The sequence below is a fragment of the Phyllobates terribilis genome, unplaced genomic scaffold (genome assembly GCF_046119375.1).
Source record: "Phyllobates terribilis strain yellow unplaced genomic scaffold, ASM4611937v1 Scaffold_260__1_contigs__length_2691941, whole genome shotgun sequence".
NCBI classification, from domain to species: Eukaryota; Metazoa; Chordata; class Amphibia; order Anura; family Dendrobatidae; genus Phyllobates; species Phyllobates terribilis.
In genome coordinates, this window is record NW_027363020.1 from 548484 (window position 1) to 576160 (window position 27677).

Genomic DNA, 27677 nt, shown 5'->3' on the forward strand with positions numbered 1-27677 from the left:
CTGAGAAAGCACTCCATGGAGTCTCCTGGCACGCCATATATTATTCCCTTAAAAAGCTTGGGGTAGGGGTCTAGGGGACCCTTTTCTAGGCGAAATCACGGCCCTGTATCGCAATACGTCACCTAGGCTGAATATAAATGGAACATTTTCATCACCTTTCATAATCACCAATGGGACAAGGCAGGGATGTCCTCTGTCCCCTCTCTTATACATCCTAGTGACGGAGCACCAGCTCTCATCAATTCGCCATAACCCCAATATTAGGTGGATTGAGGTGGGAGGCACAGAGTACAAGTGCTCTGCATTTGCTGATGATGTCCTAGTATATATCACTCAATCACATATATCCATCCCTGCTGTTATGGCTGAAATAGATCACTTTGTTACATGGTCAAATTTTAAAATCAATGCAGCGAAGTCTGAGGCCCTCGATGTCTCCCTCCCCAAATCCATTCAGGATTCCATCCAGTCCAACTTTCCCTTTGCCTGGCCCTCACAGGGTATCAAATACTTAGGAATTCCTATTCATAGAGACCTCTCCCGTCTATGTTATCTTAATTTTGGGCCCTTCATTGTACAACTCCATACAGACCATGGTTGGCAAGTTAGACCTGTAAGATTCACTACGTGAAGCACTGGTGTTTTGTGGAAAAGCACATGTACACTGTGTTCCAAATTATTATGCAAAAAGTGTTTAGGAGTGATAAGGGAAGAATTTGTTTGTCAGTTAAGCTAATTGATGGTGATGTGTGTCAGGGCTCTTTATATCACTGTAAGCAATTGCAGACACCTGTGCTAATTAGTTTGGCAGGTGTGTCCAATGAAAGGCAAGACTACTTAAGAAGGCTGTCCCACATTATTAAGCAGCCTACATTTTCTGCCAAAATGGGAAAGAAAAAGGATGTGTCGGCTGCTGAGAAGCAACAAATTGTGGAGTGTTTAGGTCAAGGCATGACTACAATCAACATTGCCAAGACACTTCATCCTGATCATCGCACAATCAAGAAGTATGTAGCTGATTCACAGTACACACGTGTGCGTGCTGATAAGGGAAAATTGAGGACTCTTTCCTCCAGGCAATTACGTCAGGTTAAAAGAGCATCGGCAAAAAAGCCTTGTCATAGCAGCAGACAAGTTTTTGAAGCTGCTGGTGCCTCCAACGTCCCCCGAACAACAAAATGCAGAGTCCTTCAGAGGTTTGCAGCTCTGCGTAAGCCATCCTGTCGACCTCCTCTATCCACTGCACACAAGCAGAAATGGCTCCAGTGGGCCAAACAATACATGAAGACTGACTTCAAAACTGTTTTGTTCACCGATGAGTGCCATGCAACGCTTGATGGTCCAGATGGATGGAGTGGAGGATGGCTGGTTGATGGACACCCCACGCAAGCACGGCTACAGCGCCAACAAGGAGGAGGTGGAGTAATGTTTTGGGCTGGAATTATGGGGAGAGAGATTGTCGGCCCCTTTAGGATCCCTGAAGGGGTAAAGATGAACTCCATAATGTATGTGGAGTTTCTCAAACAGCACTTCCTGCCATGGTTCAAGAAGAAGAACCGTGTATTCCGCAGCAAGATCATTTTCATGCATGATAATGCACCGTCTCATGCTGCACATAACACATCTGCATCTCTGGCTGATATGGGCATAAAAGGGGACAAACTTATGGTGTGACCCCCATGCTCCCTGACCTCAACCCCATTCAGAACCTCTGGAGCATCATCAAAAGGAGTGTCTATGATGGCAGGAGGCAGTTCACATCTAAGCAACAGCTCTGGGAGGGTATTCTGTCCTCATGCAAAACAATTGAAGCAGAAACCATCCAAAACCTGACAAATTCAATGGACGAGAGAGTTCAGAAGCTCCTTTCGAACAAGGGGTCCTATGTGCAAATGTAACATCACCTAGAATAAAGTTTTGAGTTGAAAACTGTTTGATTTCAGTTTCTAATAACCTGCTAATGCTTATAATTTCAAAAATTACCATTTTTTTGTTCTTTATTAAAATGAAAAGGTTGATCGAAGAGTGTGGTGGATCTAAGAGTGTGGCAACCCAGTAGTCAGGATTACTTCGAATTCTGACAATCTGAGGGTCATGTTGCAGGTAGTGCAGCAAGAAGGCACTCAGGTGTCTTGCGCATCTAGGAGACTCAAAATAATTTTCCGGGCTAGATGCAGCTAAAAATTATTATTAATTTGAAAGCTGGTGGAGCTTAGTATAGATGGCCTAATAGAATGAGTACTGCAAACTGCTACAAAGCCCAAATTATTTTCCAGCCAAGATACAGATAAACATGATTAGTAATTTTAAATCTGGTAGAGTTTAGTATAGATGGCCTAATAGAATCAGTACTGCACACTGCTACAAGGCTCAAATTATTTTCCAGCCAAGATACAGATAAACGTGATTAGTAATTTTAAAGCTTAAAACGGTTGGTGAGGTGATTTTAACAAATCATCAAGCTTTTACTCTCCCCAGGATGACACAGGGGTAGAAAAGTCGTTTCGGATCCATGATTTGTTCATCTTTATGAACGTGAGTCTGTTTACATTATCAGTGGAGAGCCGCGTGCGCTTATCTGTCAGCACACCACCAGCAGCGCTGAACACACGTTCAGACAGAGGGCTGGCTGCAGGGCATGACAAGATCTCCAAGGCGTAAGTGGCGAGCTCCGGCCATTTATCCAGATTGGAAGCCTAAAAAGAGCAAGGGTCCAGTGACACAGTCATGGCTTCAATGTTTACTTGGAGATTTTCCTGTACCATCGTCTCTAGGCGTTGACTATGTGTCAGACTTCTTGTCTCCTGTGGCCTTGCAAAGGATGGGCTAAAAAAGTGGTGAAATGATTCCGCAAAATTGATTTTACCAGCAGATACTGTGTTTCTGTTACGGTTTGAGTGCTGAACACTTGACGGTCCCACGGTTGGCAAGTTGGAACTGTGAGATTCACTATGTGCACCACTGGTGTTTTGTGGGAAAGCACATGTAAGATTCTGCAACAGTCTCTGCTGATACTCCTGCATGCGTGCATCCCTTTCTATGGCAGGAATAATTTCTGCAAATTTACTTTTGTACCGGGGATCTAACAGTATGGCAACCCAGTAGTCAGGATTATTTCTAATTCTCACAATTCGAGGGTCATGTTGCAGATAGTGCAGCAAGAAGGCACTCATGTGTCTTGCGCATCCAGGAGCACCAAGTCCCTGTTGTGTTGGTGGCGAGGTAACAATCATGCTTCCTTCCTCTGTCCTCTCCCCCCAACCTCGCACAACAGAAATGTGATCAAGGTCTCCCTCATCTGATGAGTCTTCCATGCCCATCGCCAGTTCGTCCTCCACTCCTTCCTGGGCTCCTGCACCTTCCTCACTAGTTTGGCTGCTACCATGCGCCCTGATAAAACCATCTCCCTTACCCTCACATGCCTGCCGCCTTGGTGCTGCCGACCGTCTGGACCTTGCAGATGTTAGCCCTTCCGCATACAACTCCTCCTCCTCTACTTTCTCCACCTCCTCTTGTCGCACCACCTGACTCCGAATTCTGTTTAACATGTGCTCCAGCATGTAAATCACCGGAATAGTCATGCTGATAATGGCATCGTCAGCACTAAACATCTTCGTCGCCATTTCAAAACTGTGCAGAAGAGTGCATAGGTCCCTGATCTGAGACCACTCCTCCAGCGTGATTTGCCCCACCTCTGGATCTCGTTGGCCCAGGCTATACGTCAGAACGTATTGCACCAGGGCTTGTCGGTGCTGCCACAGTCGCTGCAACATGTGCAGAGTTGAATTCCACCGGGTAGGCACATCGCATTTTAGCCGGTGAAGTGGCAGGCCCAACGACTTCTGTAGAGATGTAAGTCGCTGAGCTGCGGGATGCGAACGGGGGAAGTGAGCACACAGCGACCGTGCCCTCTGCAGAAGGCCATCTAGTCCGGGATAGTGGGCTAAAAATTGCTGGACAACCAGGTTCAACACGTGAGCCATACAAGGCACGTGTGTTACATTTCCCCGGCGAAGGGCCGCACCCAGGTTTGCAGCATTGTCGCACACGGCCTTCCCTGGTTTCAGGTCCAGTGGAGACAACCATTCATGAAACTGGTTCTCCAGAGCTGACCACAACTCCTCAGCTGTGTGACTCACATTTGCCAGACATTTCAAAGTAAAAACCGCCTGATGACGTTGAGCCCTGCTGCCAGCATAGTAAGGAGGTGTGCAGGATCCCTTCTGCGCAGTTAGAAAGCTTGTGGCATGACCAGACAGGCTTTGGGTGCAGGTGGAGGACCGAGAGGAGGTTGAGGAGGCAGAAGCAGTGGAGGAACTTTGAGATAAATAGGATTGACGCACAACTCGTGGGGACGGCAAGACTAGGACAGCAGCCCCTTGTCCTGCTGTCACCATAGATACCCAGTGCCCAGTCAGCGACATGTAACGCCCCTGCCCATGCCTACTCATCCAAGTGTCTGTGGTGAAATGCACCCTGTCACACAGAGTTTCTCAAAGAAGCGGTGATGTTGTGTGCGACATGCTGGTGGAGCGCAGGCACACCATTCTTTGAGAAGTAGTGCCGACTGGGCGTCTGGTACTGGGGCACTGCGAAGGACATAAGGTCTCGAAAATCCTCTGTCTCTACCAGGCGGAAAGGCAGCATTTCTGTAGCCAAGAGCTTGCAGATGGTGAAATTCAACCTCTTAGCTTTCTCATGGCTAGGAGGAAATGGTCTTTTACTTGTCCACATCTGAGGGACCGAGGGCTGGCTGTTGTGCTTAGACGGGGTTGAGAAGGGTGTCCCCGGCAAACTGCCGGTCTGTGAGGAAGATGCAGGCGGACATGTTAGGTTGCCTTGATCCAAAGGTGGTGCTATCGATGTCGGACAGCGTTCAACACCAGCTGGTGTTTCCACCTCCAAAGAAAATGATGACCTGCCAATCACGCTGGCTGTTGCGGGTAAACAGGTGGCAGGTCTGCGTCCCAAAACAGATGTGACCGCTGTCCCCCCAGTCACAGAGGATGAAGAGGCCGCGGATGCACAAGATGTGGCAGACGGTGGTTAGCCCGGCCGGCTAGGCCGCATTGGTCTTTCATCTGCAGATGTTACTGTTGCTTTAACACCTACCCCACGGACACAACCTTTTTTTCCTTTCCCAACACGCCTATTCCCCTTTCCACCAGCAGCAGGCCTTTTTCCACTCATTTTGGTGGTTAACTAATTCACAACTCTGGAGTTGTTTGCACAAAAAGCAATGGATGGGAACCGAGCAGAGCTGAGTGGCCAAACTGTGGTATTAGCCCAAAAGTATTGGCTGGGTTAGATGCAGATAAAAATTATATTGAATTTGCAACCTGATGGAGGTCAGTATAGATGGACTAATAGAACAAGTCCCACACACTGCTAGAAGCCTAAATATTTTTTCAGAGCTAGATGCAGAAAAAAATTAGATTGAATTTGCAACCTGATGGAGGTTAGTATAGATGGACTAATAGAACAAGTCCCACACACTGCTAGAAGCCTAAATATTTTTTCAGAGCTAGATGCAGAAAAAAATTAGATTGAATTTGCAACCTGATGGAGGTTAGTATAGATGGACTAATAGAACAAGTCCCACACACTGCTACAAGCTGTAGCGCCGGCGTCCCTGCCCTCTGCTAGGCAGGGACGCTGTTCCCCTCACCCCTCTGCTCCGAGCCCGGCGTCCTCCTCCCGCTCTGCTGGCAGCGCGCGCTCCTTCCCGGCCACTGTGCTTAGGGCGCGCACGCTCCCTCCCTCTTAAAGGGGCCGCGCACGCCGTCCTAAGGAGTCCCCGGCCAATGGCCGGAGGACTTCACCATATATAAGGCACCTCCTCCAAAATGGAGGTGCCCGAGCAATGTTGTTGCACTGTTCACTACTCTGCTTCAGCCCTCAGGTCCCGTTGCCAGTTACCTGCCAGTTACCTGCCAGAAACCTGCCAGTTTGCTGTCTGTTTCCTGCCTGACATTCCTCCTACCTGCTTGCTAGCCTGAGGTCCGACGGTCTGCCTTCCTACTCCTGTCAGTCTGTCTATGGACCAGCTTGCCCGCTCACCTGGGAGCGCACATCTGCTACCTGCCTGCTAGCCTACCTGGAGGCTCCGCCGTCACGTGCTGTGACCACCTGCCATTCCAGAGACTCCTGCCCGCTCACCTGGGAGCGCACATCTGCTACCTGCCTGCTAGCCTACCTGGAGGCTCCGCCGTCACGTGCTGTGACCACCTGCCATTCCAGAGACTCCTGCTCGCTCACCTGGGAGCACTCATCTGCTGCCTGTCTGTTCGCCTACCTGGAGGCTCCGCCGTCACGTGCTGTGACCACCTGCCATTCCAGAGACTCCTGCCCGCTCACCTGGGAGCGCTCATCTGCTGCCTGTCTGTTGACCTACCTGGAGGCTCCGCCGTCACATGCTGTGACCACCCGTTTATCCAGAGACTCTCGCTTGCTCACCTGGGAGCACACATCTACCATCTGCCTGCTAGCCTACCTGGAGGCTCAGCCATCACAGGTCGTACCTACCCTTTACCCAGAGACTGCCCCGGTCACTTGCCGTGTCCTCCTGCCCGTTCATCCAGAGACTGCCCCGGTCACTTGCCGTGACCCCCTGCCCGTTCATCCAGAGACTACCCCGGTCACTTGCCGTGACCTCCAGCCCGTTCACCCAGAGACTGTCCCGGTCACCTGCTGTGACTGCCTGCCCGTCTTCCCTGGTCGCCACCCACTCCCTTACAAGGACCGCCCCCTTGTATAGTAGCTCAGAGGTTCCGCCTCCCAGACCTGTTACACAAGCTGAAATATTTTTTTAGAGCTAGATGCAGAAAAAAATTATATTGAATTTGCAACCTGATGGAGGTCAGTATAGATGGACTAATAGAACAAGTCCCACACACTGCTAGAAGCCGAAATATTTTTTCAGAGCTAGATGCAGAAAAAAATTATATTGAATTTGCAACCTGATGGAGGTCAGTATAGATGGACTAATAGAACAAGTCCCACACACTGCTAGAAGCCGAAATATTTTTTCAGAGCTAGATGTAGAAAAAAATTACATTGAATTTGCAACCTGATGGAGGTCAGTATAGAAGGACTAATAGAACAAGTCCCACACACTGCTAGAAGCCTAAATATTTTTTCAGAGCTAGATGCAGAAAAAAAAATATATTGAATTTGCAACCTGATGGAGGTTAGTATAGATGGACTAATAGAACAAGTCCCACACACTGCTAGAAGCCTAAATATTTTTTCAGAGCTAGATGCAGAAAAATATTATATTGAATTTGCAACCTGATGGAGGTTAGTATAGATGGACTAATAGAACAAGTCCCACACACTGCTACAAGCTGAAATATTTTTTCAGAGCTAGATGCAGAAAAAAATTATATTGAATTTGCAACCTGATGGAGGTCAGTATAGATGGACTAATAGAACAAGTCCCACACACTGCTACAAGCTGAAATATTTTTTTCAGAGCTAAGTGCAGAAAAAATTATATTGAATTTGCAACCTGATGGAGGTCAGTATAGATGGACTAATAGAACAAGTCCCACACACTGCTACAAGCTGAAATATTTTTTTCAGAGCTAGGTGCAGAAAAAAATTATATTGAATTTGCAACCTGATGGAGGTCAGTATAGATGCACTAATAGAATAAGTCCCACACACTGCTAGAAGCCTAAATATTTTTTCAGAGCTCGATGCAGGAAAAAATTATATTGAATTTCCAACCTGATGGAGGTTAGTATAGATGGAGTAATAGAATGATGCTATGCCCAAAAGGTTTTACTTCACTAGGTGCAGTAAAAAAATTTGTATTCTATACACAGGTGGTGTAGCTTGCAACACAGATAGGCTACTCCACTGACTAACACACTCTGCTATAGGCCAAAAAGGATTTGCTTTGCTAGATTTAGCCAAATGCTGTGAAAAAAACTTGCACAGCACTGGCACAGACCTGCCTGGCAAAAAGTGATAGGAACTGATGTAACCTAGCCCTGAAAAGGACTGCAATTACAATTAGTCTTTACTCCCAACCTATCTATTTAAGAGCACAGACCTGCCTGATAAAAGTCATAGGAAATGATGTAACCTAGTCCTTAAAAGGACTGCAATCACAACTCTTCCCTACTCCCAAGCTATCTGTAGATTTGTGCGAAAATTGGCTTGAAATTAACAAAGTATAGCGCACACAGCAACAGCGGTGACGTCTAACACGCAGCTGCAGCAGTGAGAAAAAGGTGGCGACAGGGAAAATGGCTGGGTCTTATAGGGCAAGGACATGTGACATACACTGCCAATGACACATGCCCTTGCTTGTGTAAAAAAAAGCAGTTCGCTCCGTGTGTGCGCTGCTGATAGGCTGACAGACTGCACCTCCCCACTGTAAATGCGGGAAAGAGAAAAAAAAATAGAGATCTTCATTATTCCTGCAGAGATCCATCCCCTGCCCCTCCCCCCGCCCCACTGTACACTCAAACTGCGTATTAACATTAATTTTCAGCATTACTGAGAAAAAATCCAGTTAAGATTTTGGTGCACGAACAGTTATCGAACATAACCTCGAACAGCCGAATTTTTTTCAAATCGTTCGTGTTTGCCGAACGGCTCGAACACCGCCCAAAACAGCTCGAATTTGAGATTGGCGAACAGTTCGAGTTGAACACCGCTCATCTCTAGTTATTACCTCATAAAGTGACAGTGGTCAGAATTGTAAAAATTGGCCTAGTCATTAACGTGCAAACAACCCTCTGGGGTAAAGGGGTTAAACATTTCCCTTTCTACAGTCTCTACAGAGACGTTACCTGCATTTTTGTCTGGTTTTGAGGACGTCTTTTCTGAGAAGGGATGTCAGGATTTGCCTCTTCAATGTGCATATAACTGTCCTATTAACCTGACCCCTGGAGCTAAACTACCAAAGTCCAGACTGTATAATCTTTCTGGTTCTAAGAGACAAGCCGTGAAGGATTTCATTTTGCAAAGTTTGAAGAAGGGACATATCAGACCCTCATCTTTGCCCGTGGCGGCAGGGTTCTTCTTCGTGAAGAAGAAAGATGGGGGTCTACGTCCCTGTTTAGATTTCCGGGAATTGAATCAAATTACCATCCTAGATCCATACCCTCTTGCTCTGATTCCAGATTTGTTCAGCCAGGTTGTGGGAGCTAAGGTGTTCTCCAAGTTAGATTTAAGGGGAGCCTACAATCGGGTTAGAATCAGAGAAGGGGATGAATTAAAAACATTTTTCAATACCCCTGAGGGGCATTTCGAGAATCTGGTTATGCCTTTCGGTTTGACCAATGTACCTGCAGTGTTCCAACATATCATAAATTATATTTTCCATCATTTGGTGGGCAGGTTTGTGGTCGTCTATCTGGATGATATTTTGGTTTACTCACCTGATTTTGAGACACATCAGGAGCATGCTAAACAGGTGTTTCAGATATTAAGGGATAACAAACTATATTCCAAACTAGAAAAATGTGTTTTTGGGGTACCTGTTGTCATGTTCGGGTTTTCGGATAGATCCGGAGAAGATCCGTGTAGTCCTTGATTGGTACCGGCCCGAGAACCTGAAGTCTTTACAGCGTTTTCTGGGCTTTACTAATTTTTACTGGAAATGTATCCAAAATTATTTGGTAATTGTGAAACCCCTCACTGATATGATAAGGAAGGGTCTGTTTTTCCGAAATAGTTGGATACCGCCCTGCAGGCTTTTTTCTCCTTAAAGAGTTGTTTTACCACTGCACCTATACTCAGTCAACCTGATGTTTCTCAGTCTTTTATCGTGGAAGTTGATGCGTTGGAGGTCGGTGGTTGGGGCTGTATTGTCTCAGGGTCCGTCCCCTGGTAAATGGCATCCATGCGCTTTCTTTTCCAAGAAATTATCTTTGGCTGAGAGAAATTATAACGTGGGTAATAGGGAGATTTTGACGATCAAATTGATTTTCGAAGAATGGCGACATTAGTTGGAGGGGGCTGTCCATCGTATTACTGTTATCATAAACCATAAGAACCTGTCATATCTTCAATCGGCTAAACGTCTCAACCCTGGGCAAGCCAGATGGTCCCTGTTTTTTACTAGGTTCAATTTTGTTGTCACTTTCCGTCCAGGGGTCAAAAACGTCAAGGCTGATGCTTTGTCTCGGAGCTTCCCTGGTGGTGGTGACCCTGATAACCCTGCCCTGATTTTGCAGAAGGGGGTAGTCATTTCGGCATTGTACCCTGAACTGGAGGGTGAGGTGTTGGAGGCTCAGGGGGACGCCCCTGCCTCCTGCCCTTTGAGGAGGTTATTTGTATCATCTAATCTGCACCGTAAAATAATTAGGAAACATCACAACTCTGTGCTTGCTGGTTATCCAGGTGGTAAGGCAACTGGGGACCTCCTTTCTCGTCGTTTTTCATGGCTGGGGTTTCATCAGGATGTGGTTGAACTTGTGTCTGCTTGTAGTATTTGCGTGCCTTCTAAAGTATTGCATACCCGTCCGTCTGGTACTCTTCCACTACCTATTACTAGCAGGTCATGGACACACTTGTCCATGGATTTTATTACTGACCTACCGGTATCTGCAGGCAAGACTGTGGTTTTGGTGGTTGTAGATAGGTTCAGTAAAATGGTTCACTTTGTTGCATTACCGGTACTTCCAAATGCCAAGACTCTTGCTCAGTATTTATAAACTAGATGGTGGCCCGATTCTAACGCATCAGGTATTCTAGCATATGTCTCCCGACCCTCCTTTATAATGCCCAATGCAGGAAGTCACATCCCCCCTATATAATTCCCAATGCAGGATGTCACATCCCCCGCATATAATGCCCCATGCAGGAAGTCACATCCCCCGTATATAATACCCCATGCAGGAAGTCACATCCCCCATATATAATGCCCCATGCAGGATGTCACCTCTCCCCCATATAATGCCCCATGTAGGATGTGACCTCTCCCCCCATATAATGCCCCATGCAGGATGTGACCTCTCCCCCCATATAATGCCCCATGCAGGATGTCACCTCTCCCCCCATATAATGTCCCATGCAGGATGTCACCTCTCCCCCATATAATACCCAATGCAGGATGTCACATCCCCCGCATATAATGCCCCATGCAGGAAGTCACATCCCCCCTATATAATGCCCCATGCAGGAAGGCAGATCCCCCGTATATAATACCCCATGCAGGATGTCACCTCTCCCCCATATAATGCCCCATGTAGGATGTGACCTCTCCCCCCATATAATGCCCCATGCAGGATGTCACCTCTCCCCCATATAATGCCCCATGTAGGATGTCACCTCTCCCCCATATAATGCCCCATGTAGGATGTGACCTCTCCCCCCATATAATGCCCCATGCAGGATGTGACCTCTCCCCCCATATAATGTCCCATGCAGGATGTCACCTCTCCCCCATATAATGCCCCATGCAGGATGTGACCTCTCCCCCCATATAATGCCTCATGCAGGATGTCACCTCTCCCCCATATAATGCCCCATGTAGGATGTCACCTCTCCCCCCCATATAATGCCTCATGCAGGATGTCACCTCTCCCCCCCATATAATGCCCCATGTAGGATGTCACCTCTCCCCCCCATATAATGCCCCATGCAGGATGTCACCTCTCCCCCCCATATAATGCCCCATGTAGGATGTCACCTCTACCCCCCATATAATGCCCCATGTAGGATGTCACCTCTCCCCCCCCATATAATGCCCCATGCAGGAAGTCATATCCCCTGTATATCCATCCCCCCATAGTGCCCCATGCAGGTCCCCTATGGCCCCATACAAAAAAAAAAAAAATTCAATACTCACCTCTCTTCTCAGCTGCTTGTCTGGACTCCAGCGTAGCCCGCATGTTGACGCTGTGCGCTGTGATCGGTCAGGAGAGAGCGCGGTGTAAAGACGTCACCGCGCCCTCTGACCTGTGACGTCACAGAGCATCAGCGGAAGACACAGGAGCTGCTGCGGAGGCACGGGGAGGGGTAAGTATGACGCTGGGGTCCTGATCGAGCGGGGGGAGGGACGGGAGGAGAGGGGAGGGGAGAGGAGGGGAGGAGAGGGGAGGGGTAAGTATGACGCCGCATGCCGGGGTCTTGATCGAGCGGGGGGAGGGACGGGAGGAGAGGGGAGGGGAGAGGGGAGGGGAGGGGGGAGGAGAGGGGAGGGGAGGCGAGGGGCGTCACACTTGTCCTCGGGAGATAAGCGGCCGTAGCCGCTGATTTTCCGACGATAGCCGCATGTAGGTCAGCGGCGCCTGCAGTCGGGGGACTTATGCTGCGAGTAGCCGGCTGCATCTCCCGGCTGCATCGCCACTGACCTCTGTGCCGCACATGAGCCGCTAATGGCCGCCATGTTTTTCAGAAATGCCGCGTCGCTGATTGGCCTCGGCCGGACCAATCAGCGACCCGAGATTTCCAGGACAGATGACGCGCCCCTGGGCCTGTGTTGCGCTGCGTTGCGCACGCGGGAGCTTACCTGGAGCCGGATCTCTTGAGGGTTGTAGTCTCGTGGCGGTGATCCGGTCCGTGCCCAGGGAGTCAGACTAAGTGGCGCTGTATCAGCGGTAGATGATGGACGACTACGTCACCCGTTGAATGCAGCTATGGAGCTGCCGCTGCAGGGCAGACCACTGAGGCCGGTGGAAGGATGGTGCAGCGTGGATGGTATAACCCCCAACGGGAGGGGTATGGCCTCAGGGCAGCCGACGTGGATGATGGGGGTAGCAGGAACCACTCAGAGACGATGCGGTGTAGTTCAGGGTCTTTACTGGTGACAAAGATAGACCCTCTCGGAGTACTGGCTAGCGGTTGGGGCCTGGTCAGTCCTTGAGCAGATGGGATCTCCCCTGGCCAGGCGGAGTTGTAGGCCTCCCAAACTAACGATACTCTTCTGGCTACCTTGCTAGAAGCGAGTATAAGTAGCCCACGTCCCTGAGTGTACCGTGTGGTGCTCACCCGTATGGCCGGTGACTCGGGGCCTTCTAGTAGCTTCCGCTCCACGACGGCGGTGCTGGTCCCATGCGTGTGACCGTGCCTTCGGGTTTCTTGGCCAGAGGACCTGAAATCCCCTGCCTGACGGATTCTGCTGCTGGGTAGGAGTTAGTCCCCACAGCCTCGGACTCCGGGTCCGGTAAGAAATCTTCTCAGTCAGGGCGAGCTCTGCAGCTGCCAGCCCCTGACTCTTTGTAACACTGCTCCCACAGAGCTCCTGTTGTTTCTTCCTATGCTGCTTCTCTTCTCTACTTCTGGCATGGCCCAGGAGCTGGGCCCAGCCGGAGCCACAGCTCCCTGTCAGCCCTCCTGGCTGAACTCTCCCTCTGAACTCTCTAACCCTGCCTCAGCCCCAGGTTTATATAGGGGAAGTCCTTCCCCTCCCAGGACTGGGCAGGAGGTGTGGCATGCATAGGATTCCTGACCAAGAGACCTCCCACCTGCTCTCAGACATAACATTGCATTACTGTGGAAACCAGACCCCTGGGGTGCCACATTCCCCCCTAGTGAAATTTAGTACTCCGGGACTAAACATATTTTTTTTAGAAAGACATAACAGGGTATAACAATAATAGTACAATAAGAAAAACATATAAAGATGGTTACGGCGTGTCCGCAACCGGGTGCAGTTTTGAAGAAAAGCAAGGTGGCCATTTCACCAAAACAGGGAGACGTAACCAGGTAGGGGTCTGTCCTGCCCCGAGTCCTTAACAGTCTTTAGTCCATTCCTGGGTTACGCTCCAACCATGTACAAGGATTCCCGGTAAATCCACCAAGGACTCCTATAAATAACTAGAAACACATAATTATTTACAGGATATGGCCGCTCTCAGTCCTCGGCCAGTGGGGATAAGGATTGGCTGCTCACAGTCCTCAGCCTGGTAAGGGATAGGGGATGGCTGCTCACAGTCCTCAGCCTGGTAAGGGATAGGGACACACGGGGAACAATTCACTAATCCCAACGGGGACCATATTTTAATTAGCAGCAGTCCTTGTACCCTAACGGGTAACTATTTACAGCTCTTTATTCACGCTACTTCCCTTCAGTAGCTATGTCCTCTTTGTGCTCCCTCCTGAGGGTAGTCCTCAGACCCGTCCGGGTCCTCTTGGCTTTCCTCGTATTGGTAGTACTGCAGCTCCTCCTCGGTTAGCTGGGTTAGTATCTCTGCGACAGTCCTCCTCCCAGGTGGCCAGGACTTTACCTCCCTTTGGGCTGCCCCGGTTAATTGGGCCACCAGGATGCTCACTTTTTGCTCCTCTGTGAGGGGGTACACCTGGAAGAGGCTATCCAGCTTTTCTCTAAAGTCATGCAGGGTATGTGACTCCCCTGAGTACTGGGGTAGCCAGGCTGCCCCCGGGATATAGGGCATGGTGAAAGGCATGACCGCAACAGCGGTGGCGCTGGCGGGGGTTGAAGCGGTGAAGCTCTCCTCCGTATCCGACATCCTTCTCCCCCCTAGTGGACCGTGGCCTACCTTGCGATGATCCTCTTCCGTAGGCCGCGGCTCCGCAGTGGATCGTCAGGGTTGAGGACCTTCCGTCGCGCTCCTGTGACGTCGGCGTCTGCTGGGCTCCTTCCAGGACCTTACGCAACGTCCGGATGTGAGGCGGGGCTTCAGTTTCTCGCGCGCTTTCGGAGTCCACGCCCCTCTTCTTCCCGCACGGCGTCCTCAAGATGGCGTCCAATGGCGGGAAAACTCCACGGCTGGCGGGAAGAAGGCCGAAGATGGCGCCGAATGGCGGGAAAACTCCACCGATGGTGGGAAGGAAGCGGAAGATGGCGCCGGATGGCGGGAAACCTCCACGGATGGCGGGAATCTTCACCACTGGTAAGTTTGAACAGTCTTTTTCAGGCACGCAGTACCCGGTGGTTGCGGGCACGAGATCCTGCCGACTACGCCAAAAGTTGACGCGCCCCTGGGCCTGCTGTGTCGTGCGGCATCGCGCGCACGGGGGCTTACCCGGAGCCGGATCAGATGGGGGTAGTAGTCTCGTGGCGGTGACCCGGTCCATGCCCAGGGAGTCAAACTGGACGGCAGTGATCTTAATAGTAGATGTTGGATGACTACGCCACCCGTTGAGTACAGCTAAGGAGCTGCTGCTGCAGGGCAGACCGCTGAGGCCGGTGGTAGGATTGTGCAGCGTGATAGTATAACCCCCAACGGGAGGGGTATGGCCTCAGGGCAGCCGACGTGGATGATGGAGGTAGCAGGAACCACTCGGAGACGGTACGGTGTAGTTCAGGGTCTTTACTGGTGACAAAGATAGACCCTCCCGGAGTACTGGCTAGTGATTGGGGCCTGATCAGTCCTTGAGCAGATGGGATCTCCCCTGGCCAGGCGGAGTTGTAGGCCTACCAAACTAACGATACTCTTCTGGCTACCTTGCTAGATGCGAGTATAAGTAGCCCACGTCCCTGAGTGTACCGTGTGGTGCTCACCCGTATGGCCGGTGACTCGGGGCCTTCTAGTAGCTTCCGCTCCACGACGGCGGTGCTGGTCCCATACGTGTGACCGTGCCTTCAGGTTTCTTGGCCAGAGGACCTGAAATCCCCTGCCTGACGGATTCTGCTGCTGGGTAGGAGTTAGTCCCGACAGCCTCGGACTCCGGGTCCGGTAAGAAATCTTCTCAGTCAGGGCGAGCTCTGCAGCTGCCAGCCCCTGACTCTTTGTAACACTGCTCCCACAGAGCTCCTGTTGTTTCTTCCTATGCTGCTTCTCTGCTCTACTTCTGGCATGGCCCAGGAGCTGGGCCCAGCCGGAGCCACAGCTCCCTGTCAGCCCTCCTGGCTCAACTCTCCCTCTGAACTCTCTAACCCTGCCTCAGCCCCAGGTTTATATAGGGGAAGTCCTTCCCCTCCCAGGACTGGGCAGGAGGTGTGGCATGCATAGGATTCCTGACCAAGAGACCTCCCACCTGCTCTCAGACATAACATTGCATTACTGTGGAAACCAGACCCCTGGGGTGCCACACAGACAGACAGACAGACAGAAAGACAGACAGATAGACAGACAGACAGACGGGAAAAGACAATTATATAGTAGATGAGATCGTGAAGTTTCACTGGGTTCCCTCCGATGTGGTGTCAGACTGAGGGACCCAGTTTGTTTCTAAGTTCTGGTAAGCTGTCTGTTCTCGACTGGGGGTTCAGCTATCCTTTTCCTCTGCCTTACATCCTCAGTCGAATAGACAGAGCACATTAATCAGAACTTAGAGACTTACCTAAGGTTTTTGTCTCCGAAAACCAGGAGGATTGGGCATCTTACATACCATTGGCAGAATTTGCTATTAATAATCATCGCCAAGAATCTACCCGACGGGTCACCGTTCTTTGGTGCATACGGTTTCCATCCACAGTTTGGTACTTTTAGTGGGGGAGGGGCTTCGGGAGTTCCTGAGGAGGAATGTTTTGCTTCGTCGCTCTCCTCTTTGTGGCAGGGGGTTCTGAGTAATTTGAAGATGATGGGAGACAGGTACAAACTTATGGTTGACAGGAAACGCTTTCCAGGTCCGGACCTAAGTGTGAATGACTTTGTGTGGTTGTCTACCAGGAATATCAAGTTGAAGATTCCTTCCTGTAAGCTGGGACCTAGATTTATTGGTCCCTATAAAATAACCGCAGTCATTAACTCAGCAGCATTTCGTCTTGAGCTACCTCAAACCCTTAAGATCCACAATGTGTTTCACAGGTCTCTGCTCAAGAAATATGTAGAACCTCGAGTCCTCTCCCCTGCCGCTGCCCCCAATCATGTGTAAAGCGTCGGTGTTCACACCGTGCAGTAACTGAGGCAGTGACCCAAGCAAGTCCAACATAAGCAGCTTTTATTCAGCACTCACAGGTAAAATATAAAGTCCTCCGATTCGCAGCCGGGTTAACACAAGTCCAATAACAACGGTTGCCGGGGACAACGGCCGAGCCGGGCCGCTCAGCGCCTGACGGGTGCAGAGCCTTCCCAGGCGTGGGTTTAGCTACACACAGGCCATCGAGCTTTCCTGCTATGCTCCTAGCAGGTCCCACACTGAACAACACTAATCCTTAATGCAGGGTTTTTAAAGGACCTGTGGCAAGAGCCACTGGAAAACCCGGGTTGGAGGGAGGAGACCGCCCCACTGCCTTCCTGTAGCCTCCTCCAAGAAAGGAAGGCCTTGCCGGGTTTTACTTAATCTGCCTTAGCCAGATAGCCTGATCAGGTCAATGCTCACCTTCATTCCTGCATTGCAGCTGTGTCTGTGACTGCAATGCACTCCAACAGGTTTAATAGGTCTCTGTACACATTCTGGGGGATATATAACGTCCCTCATATACGATCCCAGTCACTGCCTCACACATGGTTTCGGCATCAGAGGTGAATGCCCCCAGGCTGGTTCGTTCGTTCCACACCTCTTATCCTGAGAATCCTGGTCCTGAGTGTACGGAGGCCACTCGTAGAAGTGGGGGGTACTGTCACGGGTGTGTCAGGTGGAGCAGACAGTCGCTTTGGAGTCAGCTGAAGAAGGTCACTGCGCTTGGCATTGTAGACGCCTTCTTGATTCCCTCATCTCTGTTGTATAGTTATATCCTTCTGCTGCAGATTGACACACCCTTGCTGGGTAGTTAAAAAGTCTCAGTTTCTCCAGAGAGTCGCCGGTGATAGTTCTATGTAACTCTGTGTAGGCTTGGGGCACTAGTGACGCGCCCCTGGGCCTGTGTTGCGCTGCGTTGCGCATGCGGGAGCTTACCCGGAGCCGGATCTCTTGAGGGTTGTAGTCTCGTGGCGGTGATCCGGTCCGTGCCCAGGGAGTCAGACTAAGTGGCGCTGTATTAGCGGTAGATGTTGGACGACTATGCCACCCGTTGAGTACAGCTAAGGAGCTGCTGCTGTAGGGCAGACCGCTGAGGCCGGTGGTAGGATTGTGCAGCGTGATAGTATAACCCCCAACGGGAGGGGTATAGCCTCAGGGCAGCCGACGTGGATGATGGGGGTAGCAGGAACCACTCAGAGACGGTGCGGTGTAGTTCAGGGTCTTTACTGGTGACAACGATAGACCCTCCCGGAGTACTGGCTAGCGATTGGGGCCTGGTCAGTCCTTGAGGAGATGGGATCTCCCCTGGCCAGGCGGAGTTGTAGGCCTCCCAAACTAACGATACTCTTCTGGCTACCTTGCTAGAAGCGGGTATAAGTAGCCCACGTCCCTGAGTGTACCGTGTGGTGCTCACCCGTATGGCCGGTGACTCGGGGCCTTCTAGTAGCTTCCGCTCCACGACGGCGGTGCTGGTCCCACGCGTGTGACCGTGCCTTCGGGTTTCTGGGCCAGAGGACCTGCAATCCCCTGCCGGTCGGTTTCTGCTGCTGGATAGGAGTTAGTCCCCACAGCCTCGGACTCCGGGTCCGGTGATAACTTCTCAGTCAGGGTGAGCTCTGCAGCTGCCAGCCCCTGACTCCTTGTAGCACTGCTCCCACAGAGCTCCTGATGTTCTTTCCTATATCTGCTTCTCTTCTCTGTCTCTACTTCTTCTCTACTCACTAACCCTGCCTCAGCCCTAGGTTTATATAGGGGAAGTTCTTCCCCTCCCAGGACTGGGCAGGAGGTGTGGCATGCACAGGATCCCTGACCAAGAGACCTCCCACCTGCTCTCAGACATAACATTGCCGTTACTGTGGAAACCAGACCCCTGGGGTGCCACATTCCCCCCTAGTGAAATTTAGTACTCCGGGACTAAACATATTTTTAGAAAAACATAACAAGGTATAAACAATAATAATACAATAAGAAAAACACATAAAGATGGTTACGGCGTGTCCGCAACCGGGTGCAGTCTTTGAAGAAAAGCAAGGTGTCCATTTCACCAAAACAGGGAGACGTAACCAGGTAGGGGTCTGTCCTGCCCCGAGTCCTTAACAGTCTTTTAGTCCATTCCTGGGTTACGCTCCAACCAATTGTACAAGGATTCCCGGTAAATCCACCAAGGACTCCTAAAAATAACTAGAAACACATAATTATTTACAAGTAACAGACAGGTGACCACAAATAAAACAATTTAAACACTTCAAATCCTCCAACGTGCGGGTAACTGGCCTCTAGTGGCCCTAGTGGACCTACGGAGTTGACTGTCTGGCCCTGAACTACAGGGTGTAGGAGCTGTCAAGGGTAAACTGGGCAGCTGTCTACGGGCTCTTTGGCTCACTAGGGGTACGGCAGGCTCACTATGAGCAGAGGGTTGATCCTCCTGTTCTGCTTGTGTGGAGTCTGCTGCCTCCTGGACCGGCTGCTCTTCCAGCTCTACCTGTTGCTCCGTAGGCACTTGGGATGCTGGTTGGAGGAACGTGAGGACGGGTACCACAACTGCACCATTGACTTGAGTCCAGGATCGAGGGAAGTCTCCGAGCACAGTACTAACCATATCTTCCCTTTCCTCTACGGGTCGAGGGTCTTCTTGCTCTCCTTCTGGGTTCCGTAGCTGTTCGGGACACTTCTTCAGGTGATCCCGGGATACAATGGCTGTGGTTTCCCCTCCGTCTTTACTGATGGTACAAACCTTTGGGTTCTCGTGGCTTGAGGGCAGTACGGTGTACGGGTCCTTCTCCCACTGGTCGTCCAACTTGTGGAGCCGTCTTTTCCTCTTCAAGACCTGCTCTCCGGGTACCAGGGGAACAGCGGGAGCATACTGGTTGTAAGTTTTCTCTTGTCTTTCCCTAGCCTGACAGAGACTTCGCTCCACGCTCTCCTGTACTTTCCGGTACTGCTGCTGCCTCTCTGTGTCCCAGTCTGCTTCTGGTGAAGTGTCCTCGGGTGTCAGGACTCCCATTTCCAGGTCAACAGGTAACTTACCAGGTCTCGCCCTCATTAGGTAAGCCGGGGTACAGTTGGTGGAACCTACCGGGATGTGGTTGTATAGGTCCACTAGATCGGGCAGCTTCTCAGGCCACAGACTGCGTTCTTCCAGGGGCAACGTTTTCAGGAGATCCATTACCACCTGGTTCATTTTCTCACAAAGTCCATTAGTTTGCGGATGATAGGGTGTCGTCCTTATCTTCCGGCAGCCATACAGATTGCAGAATTCCCGGAAGACCTCCGCTTCAAAGGCAGGTCCCTGGTCCGTCAGCACTTGGTCCGGGTACCCGTGTGGACGGCAGAAGTGCTGCTGGAAGGCTCTAGCTGCTGTTTGAGCCGTTAAGTCCTTAACGGGGACGACAACCAAGAACCGGGAGTAATGATCCACAATGGTTAACGCGTAGACGTAGCCACTTCTGCTTGGGGTCAGTTTTACATGATCCAAGGCTACCAGTTCCAACGGCTGCCGGGTGACGATGGACTGCAGGGGAGTCTTCTGGCTGGCACGGTCCTTCCTTCTTAGGTTGCACGGGCCACAGTCTCTGCACCACCTCTCGATGGTTCCCCTCATGCCTACCCAGTGGAACCGCCCACGCAGCAGGAACTCCAGCTTCTTCCATCTGAAGTGTCCAGCCCCGTCGTGGTATGCTTCCATCACCATGGCTGCGTCTCTCCGTGGCACCACTACTTGCCAGATTAGTTCATGCGTCCGGGAGTTAACCATTCTGCGGCACAACTTCCCCTTGTAAAGGAACAGTGGACTCTTCTCAGCCCACAGTTGCTTGGCTTCCTCCGGAGCGTCTGGGTCAAGGCGAGCCTCTGGCCGAGTCAGCATCTCCTTCACCAGCCGGACGGCAGGGTCACTGTCTTGCGTTTCCTCCCAGTTGTAGTGAGGCAAGGGGTTAAACGTAGCGGCTTGCTTACTCCTTACCCGATGGGAATACTGGATAGTCCCATGACGGTGGAACGCGGGGAGTTCGACTTCTTCCAGTCCCTCTGGATCTTCTCCTACGTCCGGTAGGTTTGGCATCCTGGACAGGGCGTCCGCGTTGGTATTGGAGCGTCCTGCCCGGTATTTGATTGTGAACTCGTAGTTGGACAGACGGGCCATCCATCTCTGCTCTAGGGCACCGAGTCTTGCAGTGTCCAGGTGTGTCAACGGGTTGTTATCCGTGTACACGGTGAACCGGGAAGAAGCGAGGTAGTGCTTAAAGCGTTCGGTGACTGCCCACACCACTGCCAGGAACTCTAGCTTAAATGAGCTATAATTCTCAGGGTTTCTTTCGGTGGGTCGCAGTTTTCGGCTGGCGTAAGCGATTACTCGTTCTTTCCCCTGCTGGATCTGGGACAGCACGGCTCCTAGCCCGATGTTACTTGCGTCGGTGTAGAGGATAAAGGGCTGGCTGTAATCAGGGTACGCCAGGATTTCATCCCCCGTGAGGGCCATCTTCAGCAGGCGGAAGGACTCTTCTTCTAACTTCTCCCATCTGAAGGGTGGCTTCTGGTTCTTGGCCTTCCGGGACTGGCCTATCAGGAGGTCCTGCATAGGAGCTGCCTTTTTGGTGAAACCGGGGATGAATCTGCGGTAATAGCCTACCAACCCGAGGAACTGCCGCACTTCCTTTACACTGGAGGGACTTGGCCATTCCTTAATTGCGGTGATCTTATCAGGGTCGGGAGCCACTCCATCAGCGCTCACCACGTGTCCCAGGTACTGCACCTTTGGTTTCAGGAGGTGACACTTGGAGGGTTTCACCTTTAGGCCGTAGCTTGCCAGAGCTTCGAACACTTCCGCCAGGTGTTTCAGGTGGTCCTCATACATCTTGGAATATACGATGACATCGTCCAGGTACAACAGGACCGTCTCAAAGTTTCTGTGGCCCAGACAACACTCCATTAATCGTTGGAAGGTTTCTGGTGCATTGCAGAGTCCGAACGGCATGCAGGTAAACTCGCTAAGTCCCATCGGGGTGGTGAATGCGGTCTTCTCCCGGTCCGCCTCTGCTACAGGAACCTGCCAGTACCCGCTAGTGAGATCCAAGGTAGAGAAGAAGTTAGCAGATCTTAAAGCAGCCAAAGACTCCTCTATCCTTGGTAAGGGGTACGCATCCTTGTGTGTGATACGGTTGATTTTCCGGTAATCTACACACATCCTCATGGTGTTGTCTTTCTTTTTGACTAAGACTAGTGGAGCTGCCCAGGGGCTACAGCTATCCCTGATCACCCCAGCCTCCTTCATGTCTCTAAGCATCCCCTTGGCGTGTTGGTAGTGTGCAGGGGGTACGGGTCGATACCTCTCTTTTATGGGAGGATGGTCTCCCGTGGGGATGTGGTGTTCTACCCCCTTGACTCGCCCGAAGTCTAACGGGTGTTTACTAAACACTCTCTCGTACTCTTGCACCACCCGATAGACTCCCTGTTTCTGGTGTGAGGGAGTGGAGTCAGTACCCAAATGTAGTTGCTGACACCAGTCCTCCATTGTTTTCTGAGAGCCGTTACCTTCCTCCGGGGAAGATGGAGGCAAGGGTTCTACGGACTGTATGGAATCTTGATTGATGGTATACAATTTGGCTAGCGTGGCATACCGGGGCAGGTACACTTCCCTCTTCCCGATATTTATTATGCGAACAGGCACCCTCCCATGGCGTACATTGACCACCCCCCGTGCTGTCAAAATGGTGGGCCTACTGTCTGAGTAAACTGGTTCTAACATTGCCTGGTAATCTCTACCTCTCAGACCAATAGCTGCCCGGCACCAAATCATCATTTCACTTTTCGGGGGCATGGCAATAGGGAAAGGGTCACACATTCGCACGCTACCAATCTCACCACCGGAGAGTTCTAGCTGTTGCCGTCGCATCAGTGCCCGGATCTCTTTCTGGAGCACTCGCTGCTGGCCGGAGCTGGCGTTCTTGGCAACCTGCTGTAAAAGGAAAATCACCTCTGCAAGACAATTTTCAACTACATTAGTTCCTAGAGTTATCTTTGGGTGACTCTCGTGTTTGTCAATGTCTACAATGATCAGTCCCTGTGCTGCCAGTTCGACTCTACCGATTTTAAGGGTCACCTCTTTAAATCCAATCTGTGGCACGGGCTGACCATTGCTGGCGATGATACTCAAGTCGTCGTCAGGGTAGCGGGTGATATCCGAGTCATTCCAGTACTGCTTGAAGAGCACGTACGGGATGGTGGTGACCTGTGACCCGGTGTCCAGTAGGGCACTCATAGGAATGCCATCCAGTACCACGGGTAAGACTGGACGTCCTCCCACATATTTGTCGCGCCAGTTCGATGGGCCTGGTGATCTTTTTCCTGGGGGTTGGCCCTCTACCCCAGGTTGTGCCAGTTTAAAGGACAGTACCTTGCCATATGTCCGGGTTGATTGCAGCGGCGGCAGATGGGTCGTCCGTCCTCGTTGTATCGGTCGCTGGGTCTTCCTCTGGCCGGTGGGGTCCTCCTTGGTCGACGCCACGGGATGTCCTCCGGTCCGGATGCCAGCTGGATCTTCCCTGGAGTGGAAACCTGTAAAGACTGCACAGTTCGGGTTAGCGCAGCAACGCTTTTAGCTAGCTCTTGGACCTGATGGTGCAGGTCTGGAGCCGGGTCATTGTTCAAAGCCTGCAGCTCCCACAGGCCCTGACGACAAGGGCGCCACCTCCTGGTGGTAAGTGGTAGTGGGGCGTCTGGGGGTCACAACGCCACCTGGTGCCGGTTCTCGAAGCACCCGGATGGCTCTGTCCTTGAACTGTGCAAATCCCAGATGAGGGTCCTGTAAGGCCATTGCCCGCAACTGGGTTCGGTGGGCATTGCAATATAAACCCTCTATAAATTGTTCAGTCAACAGCCTGTCCTCGTCTCCCACGCCGTCAGGGTCGGTCGGCTTAATGGCTCTCAGGGCCTCTTGTAGGTTCAGGGCATAGTCCCTTATACTCTCATGTGCCCGCTGTTTGCACCCGTAGAATCTAAGCTTGATCTCGGCTGAGGTGCGGGTATCAAAGGTGTCCCTCAGCCGGGTTAGTATCCCTGCGACAGTCCTCCCCCCAGGTGGCCAGGACTTTACCTCCCTTTGGGCTGCTCCGGTTAATTGGGCCACCAGGATGCTCACTTTTTGCTCCTCTGTGAGGGGGTACACCTGGAAGAGGCTATCCAGCTTTTCTCTAAAGTCATGCAGGGTATGTGACTCCCCTGAGTACTGGGGTAGCCAGGCTGCCCCCGGGATATAGGGCATGGTGAAAGGCATGACCGCAACAGCGGGGGTTGAAGCGGTGAAGCTCTCCTCCGTATCCGACATCCTTCTCCCCCCTAGTGGACCGTGGCCTACCTTGCGATGATCCTCTTCCGTAGGCCGCGGCTCCGCAGTGGATCGTCAGGGTTGAGGACCTTCCGTCGCGCTCCTGTGACGTCGGCGTCTGCTGGGCTCCTTCCAGGACCTTACGCAACATCCGGACGTGAGGCGGGGCTTCAGTTCTCGCGCGCTTTCGGAGTCCACGCCCCTCTTCTTCCCGCGCGGCGTCCAATGGCGGGAAAACTCCACGTATGGCGGGAAGAAGGCCGAAGATGGCGCCGGATGGCGGGAAAACTCCACCGATGGCGGGAAGGAAGCGGAACATGGCGCCGGATGGCGGGAATCTTCACCACAGGTAAGTTTGAACAGTCTTTTTCAGGCACGCAGTACCCGGTGGTTGCGGGCACGAAATCCTGCCGACTACGCCAAAAGTTGACGCGCCCCTGGGCCTGTGTCGCGCTGCGTTGCGCATGCGGGAGCTTACCCGGAGCCGGATCTCTTGAGGGTTGTAGTCTCATGGCGGTGATCCGGTCCGTGCCCAGGGAGTCAGACTAAGTGGCGCTGTATTAGCGGTAGATGTTGGACGACTACGCCACCCGTTGAGTACAGCTAAGGAGCTGCTGCTGCAGGGCAGACCGCTGAGGCCAGTGGTAGGATTGTGCAGCGTGATAGTATAACCCCCAACGGGAGGGGTATAGCCTCAGGGCAGCCGACGTGGATGATGGGGGTAGCAGGAACCACTCAGAGACCGTACGGTGTAGTTCAGGGTCTTTACTGGTGACAACGATAGACCCTCCCGGAGTACTGGCTAGCGATTGGGGCCTGGTCAGTCCTTGAACAGATGGGATCTCCCCTGGCCAGGCGGAGTTGTAGGCCTCCCAAACTAACGATACTCTTCTGGCTACCTTGCTAGAAGCGGGTATAAGTAGCCCACGTCCCTGAGTGTACCGTGTGGTGCTCACCCGTATGGCCGGTGACTCGGGGCCTTCTAGTAGCTTCCGCTCCACGACGGCGGTGCTGGTCCCACGCGTGTGACCGTGCCTTCGGGTTTCTGGGCCAGAGGACCTGCAATCCCCTGCCGGTCAGTTTCTGCTGCTGGATAGGAGTTAGTCCCCACAGCCTCGGACTCCGGGTCCGGTGATAACTTCTCAGTCAGGGCGAGCTCTGCAGCTGCCAGCCCCTGACTCCTTGTAGCACTGCTCCCACAGAGCTCCTGATGTTCTTTCCTATATCTGCTTCTCTTCTCTGTCTCTACTTCTTCTCTACTCACTAACCCTGCCTCAGCCCTAGGTTTATATAGGGGAAGTTCTTCCCCTCCCAGGACTGGGCAGGAGGTGTGGCATGCACAGGATCCCTGACCAAGAGACCTCCCACCTGCTCTCAGACATAACATTGCCGTTACTGTGGAAACCAGACCCCTGGGGTGCCACACTAGCAGTCGGCTAGTTTCTTCTCTGGTGCCCTTTACTCAAGATAAGTGTATCCCCTTTGTTTGTTTACCTTGTTGTCTTGTAGTGGAGCTTGACTTGTGCTCACCCTGAACGGTTAGAAACAAAATGGATTTGGACCTTACAAACCTTAAATTCAGATGGTTTGAATGAACATATGAGTTTTTCTCCATTTCTTTGAGTAGAACAATTAGAAATAGTATATTTTTCGTTCTCCATTCATTCCTTTTCCCCTTTTTTTCTTTTTCATTGTTTTTATACTTTTTATCCTTGTTTGTTGTTTAAAGTTATTTGTTGTTTCGTTATATTTTAGAAGAGCATACTTATATACAGTGATAGATGGTCCATTTTCCCGCCATGTAGAATATACAGCTGGTTATGTTGGGAGGTGGAATTATGAAAAATGCTCTTTGGATGCTATCTACATGAGAAGTGGGATGTCCGATATGTTCTATTTCATCTGGACCATATGGACCTATGACGGATGTACAGACTTGGGATTTTCTGTGAAACCTGATGTAGATGTGTACTTTTCCTTGTGATGTCTCCTTTTTCTTTGGTTTGATGTGAATTGTATGTCTTATATATATATACAGTGCCTACAAGTAGTATTCAACCCCCTGCAGATTTAGCTGGTTTGATAAGATGCAAATAAGTTAGAGCCTTCAAACTGCAAACGAGAGTAGGTTTTATGAACAGAAGCATAAATCTTACAAACCAAAAAGTTATGTTGCTCAGTTGAATTTTATTAAATTTTAAACATAAAAGTGTGGGTCAATTATTATACAACCCCTATGTTTAATATTTTGTGGAATAACCCTTGTTTGCAATTACAGCTAATAATCGTCTTTTATAAGACCTGATCAGGCCGGCACAGGTCTGTGGAGTTATCTTGGCCCACTCCTCCATGCAGATCTTCTCCAAGTTATCTAGGTTCTTTGGGTGTCTCATGTGGACTTTATTCTTGAGCTCCTTCCACAAGTTTTCAATTCGGTTAAGGTCAGGAGACTGACTAGGCCACTCCAACACCTTGACTTTTTCCCTCTTGAACCAGGCCTTGGTTTTCTTGGCTGTGTGCTTTGGGTCGTTGTCTTGTTGGAAGATGAAATTACGACCCATCTTAAGATCCTTGATGGAGAAGCGGAGGATCTTGGCCAAAATCTCCAGGTAGGCCTGCTATCCATCTTCCCATGAATGCGGACCAGATGGCCAGGCCCCTTGGCAGAGAAACAGCCCCACAGCATGATGCTGCCACCACCATGCTTGACTGTAGGGATGGTATTCTTGGGGTCGTATGTAGTGCCATCCAGTCTCCAAACGTCACGTGTGTGGTTGGCACCAAAGATCTCGATCTTGGTCTCATCAGACCATAGAACCTTGAACCAGTCTGTCTCAGAGTCCTCCAAGTGATCATGAGCAAACTGTAGACGAGCCTTGACATGACGCTTTGAAAGTAAAGGTACCTTACGGGCTCGTCTGGAACGGAGACCATTGCGGTGGAGTACGTTACTTTTGGTATTGACTGAAACCAATGTCCCCACTGCCATGAGATCTTCCCGGAGCTCCTTCCTTGTTGTCCTTGGGTTAGCCTTGACTCTTCAGACAAGCCTGGCCTCGGCACGGGAGGACACTTTCAAAGGCTGTCCTGGCCGTGGAAGGCTAACAGTAGTTCCATAAGCCTTCCACTTACGGATGATGCTCCCAACAGTGGAGACAGGTAGGCCCAACTCCTTGGAAAGGGTTTTGTACTCCTTGCCAGCCTTGTGACCCTCCACGATCTTGTCTCTGATGGCCTTGGAATGCTCCTTTGTCTTTCCCATGTTGACCATGTCTGAGTGCTGTTCACAAGTTTGGGGAGGGTCTTAAATAGTCAGAAAAGGCTGGCAAAAGAGATCTTTAATCCACACATGTGAAGCTCATTATTCTTGGTGCCTGAACTACTTCTTAATACTTTTGGGGGACCAAACAGAATTCTTGTGGTTTGAGGGGTTGAATAATAAATGACACTCTGAATTAACTTTTAACGTTTAAAAAAAAAAAAAAAAATTTGCTGCAGTGCATTTCCCACTTCCAGGCTGATCTACAGTACAAATGTCACAATGCCAAGTTAATTCCGCATGTGTCAACCAGCTAAATCTGCAGGG